An 8637-nucleotide genomic window follows, 5' to 3' on the forward strand; every position below is an offset into this window, starting at 1 on the left:
GTGTACACCTTGATAATTAGAACTTATGACCATGGAACTGCTGTTGATAATATTGGGCAATGAGTCTGTTGACTTGAGATGATTGATGTGTTAGGCTGCACAGTGCCTAGTAAGGGCACTCACATTGAGGACAGTGTCCTATCTGGTGTGTGTTACATGAAGCAGGAAGAACTGTAATGTTGTGCAAGGCTTTGCCTCATTTTGAGAATACATACATGTGCTGTAGTGTGCAGAGCAGAGGGATTGAAAGAAAGGTAAGAGCTAGTAGCTATTTGGATGGTAGCTAATGCAGTCCCTGATGTTGAGGTTTTGTTGAACCTTTATGTAGCTTACATGTTTCATCTAAAGGCTGCTGGTGGAAAATCTCCTTCATGCAGTGATAACAGTGATTGTGCAGTAGAATTTGGTGGGCTGCAGCCATGGCATTTCCATTTTGAACAGTGTGATTAATGCATTTCTTGGTGTATTCCTTGAACTGTGGATTTACTGTGCAAATGTGACACATAATACATTGTGATAGTTTAAATGGGATGGTGAGCTTAATGATGGTCCAGTGTGCTATGAGAATGTATTGCATGTGGAATACTGAAGAGAGGGAACCAGTGCTTGTGGGGTAAATTTTGTGACTGTATCTGTGAATATAAATCATAGAATGCAATGTAAAACACAGTGGTAGAGCAAGTGTAGGTGAGAATTGTAGCAGGTGCATATTTTTTTTTTTTTTTTTTTTTTTTTGAGAGCAGAAATAGTTGGCTTGTCATGGCTCATTCTTTCTGTCTCTCTTCATTTGAGAATATGACTCTTCCTATATGCAAAGTGAGCAAAATTTGCTGCCTACTATAGCACAAATGGACCCATAGAAAATGTCTTATTGTTTGGATCTGTTATGAATGGTTGGCACTCGAGATACTATTTAGCACACATTCAGATATTTTCATTTTTGTCAGGCAATATATTAGCTGGGGCCAATGAGACAGCAGGCAGGTTTGGATACTGTTAGCTTTCTATGATTCTTCTTGGACAAGAACATAAACAACAGTAGAGGAGTCCAACATATATATTTTTGGGCAGGTTGTTTGGCGCAATGTGGAATAAGCGTGTATCTTGTATATTTAAGACTGCAGCACGTGTTCCCAGCGCTATGAAGCAATTTACTGATTGATTTCTAGTTGTACTTTCCTGCAAGGTAAACTCATTTCAACAACTTAAAACAGCTACATGAGAGGATTTGTAAATCTCATTTCATTGTGTTTCCAGGGTGCCTAATCTGTTACACAAATATTTCACCCATCGACATTAATCAATTTCACGGCATGATTCGAGTAAAACTAGCATTTTACTGCTCAGTACGTCAAACAGCTTTTGCTGAGAAGTGTATGGTTTGTTAAGTCAATGTAAATGCAGTTGGCAGTTTTCTTGGTGTCTAGTACTAACCAGCGGTCACAAAATAACAAAATCTAACGAAGAGTCTTAATGGGTGTGCCGGTATTTGCTAAATGAGGTTGTGCTACTTTCGTCTGTGTGGAGCTAGGCGAGTGAGCAGTAGCGCGCCTGACGGTCAAGGGGAGAACTACTGTGCAGTTTTGAGCGTTTAAGATGGCGGTGAGTGGGCGTGTAAGCAACTATTAGACACAAGGAGCAAAGAACAGAAAGTCTGCCTCTAATAAAATGTATTTTACTGTTTTTTTTTTCTGTATATTTCTGTATTTGTTTCCCCCAATGGAACTTGAGTAGTGTAAGGTAATACTGATAGGTATCAATGACGCAAGTACTTGTAGGTGTTTGGAACAAACGTCAGGTATAAATAGCAGTGCCAGGCGCTAGGTAGTTAATCTTTGCGCAGTGGCAATATCGTAACCAATGAAGTATAACTGAGGTGCGATTATTGCTAGTTGAAAACTTTTACCAATACCCCGCCAGAGAGACGTGAAATACCGTCTCTGTGGCAATTTTTGGCAACCCCTGAGGGGGTGTAAGTGTCATAGAAACAATGCTTCAAGCTGTGTTTATCTGTGTACTCATTCTGCACTTGTGGAAGTGTTTAGCTGATGGTTGTTGGGGACCATGTACACAGACTAGGCTGTGTTCACTGATGAATTGTGTACATGTCTTAGGGAGCTGGTGAGAAACATTCTCCTCAGTGTAAGTTGTTGTGCAACTGCTATGTGTGAAAAAAGATGCCAATGTGGACAATTGAAATGTGGTTCTGTCTAGTGGCAATTCTTGCTCCATAACATACTTGTGGTACACACATGCAGTGATTACTGATAAATGTAGGATTTGACAAAACTTCTGTCAGAATTTAGTGGAGGAGACTAGGGCAGTACAGTGAAAGTTGGTGAGTGTGTGGGAGGCAAGTGTTGTACTTAATTCATTTTCACAGCACTGCCAGTGTTATAATTTGTGTTTGTGTCCTGATGATTAGATGCATGTTTGATCCTTTTTGGACGCTGCTGTGTGTACACCTTGATAATTAGAACTTATGACCATGGAACTGCTGTTGATAATATTGGGCAATGAGTCTGTTGACTTGAGATGATTGATGTGTTAGGCTGCACAGTGCCTAGTAAGGGCACTCACATTGAGGACAGTGTCCTATCTGGTGTGTGTTACATGAAGCAGGAAGAACTGTAATGTTGTGCAAGGCTTTGCCTCATTTTGAGAATACATACATGTGCTGTAGTGTGCAGAGCAGAGGGATTGAAAGAAAGGTAAGAGCTAGTAGCTATTTGGATGGTAGCTAATGCAGTCCCTGATGTTGAGGTTTTGTTGAACCTTTATGTAGCTTACATGTTTCATCTAAAGGCTGCTGGTGGAAAATCTCCTTCATGCAGTGATAACAGTGATTGTGCAGTAGAATTTGGTGGGCTGCAGCCATGGCATTTCCATTTTGAACAGTGTGATTAATGCATTTCTTGGTGTATTCCTTGAACTGTGGATTTACTGTGCAAATGTGACACATAATACATTGTGATAGTTTAAATGGGATGGTGAGCTTAATGATGGTCCAGTGTGCTATGAGAATGTATTGCATGTGGAATACTGAAGAGAGGGAACCAGTGCTTGTGGGGTAAATTTTGTGACTGTATCTGTGAATATAAATCATAGAATGCAATGTAAAACACAGTGGTAGAGCAAGTGTAGGTGAGAATTGTAGCAGGTGCATATTTTTTTTTTTTTTTTTTTTTTTTGAGAGCAGAAATAGTTGGCTTGTCATGGCTCATTCTTTCTGTCTCTCTTCATTTGAGAATATGACTCTTCCTATATGCAAAGTGAGCAAAATTTGCTGCCTACTATAGCACAAATGGACCCATAGAAAATGTCTTATTGTTTGGATCTGTTATGAATGGTTGGCACTCGAGATACTATTTAGCACACATTCAGATATTTTCATTTTTGTCAGGCAATATATTAGCTGGGGCCAATGAGACAGCAGGCAGGTTTGGATACTGTTAGCTTTCTATGATTCTTCTTGGACAAGAACATAAACAACAGTAGAGGAGTCCAACATATATATTTTTGGGCAGGTTGTTTGGCGCAATGTGGAATAAGCGTGTATCTTGTATATTTAAGACTGCAGCACGTGTTCCCAGCGCTATGAAGCAATTTACTGATTGATTTCTAGTTGTACTTTCCTGCAAGGTAAACTCATTTCAACAACTTAAAACAGCTACATGAGAGGATTTGTAAATCTCATTTCATTGTGTTTCCAGGGTGCCTAATCTGTTACACAAATATTTCACCCATCGACATTAATCAATTTCACGGCATGATTCGAGTAAAACTAGCATTTTACTGCTCAGTACGTCAAACAGCTTTTGCTGAGAAGTGTATGGTTTGTTAAGTCAATGTAAATGCAGTTGGCAGTTTTCTTGGTGTCTAGTACTAACCAGCGGTCACAAAATAACAAAATCTAACGAAGAGTCTTAATGGGTGTGCCGGTATTTGCTAAATGAGGTTGTGCTACTTTCGTCTGTGTGGAGCTAGGCGAGTGAGCAGTAGCGCGCCTGACGGTCAAGGGGAGAACTACTGTGCAGTTTTGAGCGTTTAAGATGGCGGTGAGTGGGCGTGTAAGCAACTATTAGACACAAGGAGCAAAGAACAGAAAGTCTGCCTCTAATAAAATGTATTTTACTGTTTTTTTTTCTGTATATTTCTGTATTTGTTTCCCCCAATGGAACTTGAGTAGTGTAAGGTAATACTGATAGGTATCAATGACGCAAGTACTTGTAGGTGTTTGGAACAAACGTCAGGTATAAATAGCAGTGCCAGGCGCTAGGTAGTTAATCTTTGCGCAGTGGCAATATCGTAACCAATGAAGTATAACTGAGGTGCGATTATTGCTAGTTGAAAACTTTTACCAATACCCCGCCAGAGAGACGTGAAATACCGTCTCTGTGGCAATTTTTGGCAACCCCTGAGGGGGTGTAAGTGTCATAGAAACAATGCTTCAAGCTGTGTTTATCTGTGTACTCATTCTGCACTTGTGGAAGTGTTTAGCTGATGGTTGTTGGGGACCATGTACACAGACTAGGCTGTGTTCACTGATGAATTGTGTACATGTCTTAGGGAGCTGGTGAGAAACATTCTCCTCAGTGTAAGTTGTTGTGCAACTGCTATGTGTGAAAAAAGATGCCAATGTGGACAATTGAAATGTGGTTCTGTCTAGTGGCAATTCTTGCTCCATAACATACTTGTGGTACACACATGCAGTGATTACTGATAAATGTAGGATTTGACAAAACTTCTGTCAGAATTTAGTGGAGGAGACTAGGGCAGTACAGTGAAAGTTGGTGAGTGTGTGGGAGGCAAGTGTTGTACTTAATTCATTTTCACAGCACTGCCAGTGTTATAATTTGTGTTTGTGTCCTGATGATTAGATGCATGTTTGATCCTTTTTGGACGCTGCTGTGTGTACACCTTGATAATTAGAACTTATGACCATGGAACTGCTGTTGATAATATTGGGCAATGAGTCTGTTGACTTGAGATGATTGATGTGTTAGGCTGCACAGTGCCTAGTAAGGGCACTCACATTGAGGACAGTGTCCTATCTGGTGTGTGTTACATGAAGCAGGAAGAACTGTAATGTTGTGCAAGGCTTTGCCTCATTTTGAGAATACATACATGTGCTGTAGTGTGCAGAGCAGAGGGATTGAAAGAAAGGTAAGAGCTAGTAGCTATTTGGATGGTAGCTAATGCAGTCCCTGATGTTGAGGTTTTGTTGAACCTTTATGTAGCTTACATGTTTCATCTAAAGGCTGCTGGTGGAAAATCTCCTTCATGCAGTGATAACAGTGATTGTGCAGTAGAATTTGGTGGGCTGCAGCCATGGCATTTCCATTTTGAACAGTGTGATTAATGCATTTCTTGGTGTATTCCTTGAACTGTGGATTTACTGTGCAAATGTGACACATAATACATTGTGATAGTTTAAATGGGATGGTGAGCTTAATGATGGTCCAGTGTGCTATGAGAATGTATTGCATGTGGAATACTGAAGAGAGGGAACCAGTGCTTGTGGGGTAAATTTTGTGACTGTATCTGTGAATATAAATCATAGAATGCAATGTAAAACACAGTGTAGAGCAAGTGTAGGTGAGAATTGTAGCAGGTGCATATTTTTTTTTTTTTTTTTTTTTTTTGAGAGCAGAAATAGTTGGCTTGTCATGGCTCATTCTTTCTGTCTCTCTCATTTGAGAATATGACTCTTCCTATATGCAAAGTGAGCAAAATTTGCTGCCTACTATAGCACAAATGGACCCATAGAAAATGTCTTATTGTTTGGATCTGTTATGAATGGTTGGCACTCGAGATACTATTTAGCACACATTCAGATATTTCATTTTTGTCAGGCAATATATTAGCTGGGGCCAATGAGACAGCAGGCAGGTTTGGATACTGTTAGCTTTCTATGATTCTTCTTGGACAAGAACATAAACAACAGTAGAGGAGTCCAACATATATATTTTTGGGCAGGTTGTTTGGCGCAATGTGGAATAAGCGTGTATCTTGTATATTTAAGACTGCAGCACGTGTTCCCAGCGCTATGAAGCAATTTACTGATTGATTTCTAGTTGTACTTTCCTGCAAGGTAAACTCATTTCACAACTTAAAACAGCTACATGAGAGGATTTGTAAATCTCATTTCATTGTGTTTCCAGGGTGCCTAATCTGTTACACAAATATTTCACCCATCGACATTAATCAATTTCACGGCATGATTCGAGTAAAACTAGCATTTTACTGCTCAGTACGTCAAACAGCTTTTGCTGAGAAGTGTATGGTTTGTTAAGTCAATGTAAATGCAGTTGGCAGTTTTCTTTGGTGTCTAGTACTAACCAGCGGTCACAAAATAACAAAATCTAACGAAGAGTCTTAATGGGTGTGCCGGTATTTGCTAAATGAGGTTGTGCTACTTTCGTCTGTGTGAGCTAGGCGAGTGAGCAGTAGCGCGCCTGACGGTCAAGGGGGAGAACTACTGTGCAGTTTTGAGCGTTTAAGATGGCGGTGAGTGGGCGTGTAAGCAACTATTAGACACAGGAGCAAAGAACAGAAAGTCTGCCTCTAATAAAATGTATTTTACTGTTTTTTTTTTTCTGTATATTCTGTATTTGTTTCCCCCAATGGAACTTGAGTAGTGTAAGGTAATACTGATAGGTATCAATGACGCAAGTACTTGTAGGTGTTTGGAACAAACGTCAGGTATAAATAGCAGTGCCAGGCGCTAGGTAGTTAATCTTTGCGCAGTGGCAATATCGTAACAAATGAAGTATAACTGAGGTGCGATTATTGCTAGTTGAAAACTTTTACCAATACCCCGCCAGAGAGACGTGAAATACCGTCTCTGTGGCAATTTTTGGCAACCCCTGAGGGGGTGTAAGTGTCATAGAAACAATGCTTCAAGCTGTGTTTATCTGTGTACTCATTCTGCACTTGTGGAAGTGTTTAGCTGATGGTTGTTGGGGACCATGTACACAGACTAGGCTGTGTTCACTGATGAATTGTGTACATGTCTTAGGGAGCTGGTGAGAAACATTCTCCTCAGTGTAAGTTGTTGTGCAACTGCTATGTGTGAAAAAAGATGCCAATGTGGACAATTGAAATGTGGTTCTGTCTAGTGGCAATTCTTGCTCCATAACATACTTGTGGTACACACATGCAGTGATTACTGATAAATGTAGGATTTGACAAAACTTCTGTCAGAATTTAGTGGAGGAGACTAGGGCAGTACAGTGAAAGTTGGTGAGTGTGTGGGAGGCAAGTGTTGTACTTAATTCATTTTCACAGCACTGCCAGTGTTATAATTTGTGTTTGTGTCCTGATGATTAGATGCATGTTTGATCCTTTTTGGACGCTGCTGTGTGTACACCTTGATAATTAGAACTTATGACCATGGAACTGCTGTTGATAATATTGGGCAATGAGTCTGTTGACTTGAGATGATTGATGTGTTAGGCTGCACAGTGCCTAGTAAGGGCACTCACATTGAGGACAGTGTCCTATCTGGTGTGTGTTACATGAAGCAGGAAGAACTGTAATGTTGTGCAAGGCTTTGCCTCATTTTGAGAATACATACATGTGCTGTAGTGTGCAGAGCAGAGGGATTGAAAGAAAGGTAAGAGCTAGTAGCTATTTGGATGGTAGCTAATGCAGTCCCTGATGTTGAGGTTTTGTTGAACCTTTATGTAGCTTACATGTTTCATCTAAAGGCTGCTGGTGGAAAATCTCCTTCATGCAGTGATAACAGTGATTGTGCAGTAGAATTTGGTGGGCTGCAGCCATGGCATTTCCATTTTGAACAGTGTGATTAATGCATTTCTTGGTGTATTCCTTGAACTGTGGATTTACTGTGCAAATGTGACACATAATACATTGTGATAGTTTAAATGGGATGGTGAGCTTAATGATGGTCCAGTGTGCTATGAGAATGTATTGCATGTGGAATACTGAAGAGAGGGAACCAGTGCTTGTGGGGTAAATTTTGTGACTGTATCTGTGAATATAAAATCATAGAATGCAATGTAAAAACACAGTGGTAGAGCAAGTGTAGGTGAGAATTGTAGCAGGTGCTTATTTTTTTTTTTTTTTTTTTTTTTTTTTTTTTTTTTTTTTTTTTTTGCAGTAATGTTTGATTTCTCTTTTTGACTAACCAAGCTATGACAGTGTACATTTCCTTTCGTCGATACGACATTACAGAATTTGTATTAAATTTTGTAGCTACATCCGTTTGTTAACTCTTATTATGAATATGGCTGTATATTTCTATTTCTTCCTACAAATTCATCCGAACTTGCTTCTCGGCAAAATATAGTTTTCCTTCAAATCTGTTCTCTGTGTCTCTGTGTTGGCTACGTGAGCAGCGTAAGCTGATTTGTTTTTAACCTGAATGTCTCAATGTGGTCTCTGTAAGATATGTTAAATTCCCTGCCAGTTTCGCCATCATAACCTTCGGGCTAAACAGAAGATTTCAGATTATAAACACCAGATTTGTGATCTACTTCATCTTTTTTTAACTAATGAATTTTTTAATCTTTCGTTCTGTTATTTGTGAAAAACTAACGTGGATTTTCTAGCACGAAATAAGATTGGTATCTGAAATGGCCCTTAGCAACCCAGACATATTTCACTGATTTG

At 39.6% G+C, this 8637-nt stretch overlaps 3 non-coding genes across 3 annotated transcripts; all 3 read left to right on the forward strand.

Moving 5' to 3' along the window:
* The first annotated feature begins 1831 nt into the window (after positions 1–1831).
* On the forward strand, positions 1832–1971 carry LOC124551490. Its single transcript, XR_006967858.1, has one exon. It is a non-coding gene; the product is annotated as a U4 spliceosomal RNA (small nuclear RNA).
* A 2315-nt stretch (positions 1972–4286) lies between these two features.
* LOC124551492 lies at positions 4287–4426 on the forward strand. Its single transcript, XR_006967859.1, has one exon. It is a non-coding gene; the product is annotated as a U4 spliceosomal RNA (small nuclear RNA).
* A 2312-nt stretch (positions 4427–6738) lies between these two features.
* Positions 6739–6878, forward strand: LOC124551518. Its single transcript, XR_006967882.1, has one exon. It is a non-coding gene; the product is annotated as a U4 spliceosomal RNA (small nuclear RNA).
* The last annotated feature ends 1759 nt before the right edge of the window (positions 6879–8637 follow it).

Source organism: Schistocerca americana, chromosome 9 (assembly GCF_021461395.2).
Source record: "Schistocerca americana isolate TAMUIC-IGC-003095 chromosome 9, iqSchAmer2.1, whole genome shotgun sequence".
Taxonomy (NCBI): Eukaryota; Metazoa; Arthropoda; class Insecta; order Orthoptera; family Acrididae; genus Schistocerca; species Schistocerca americana.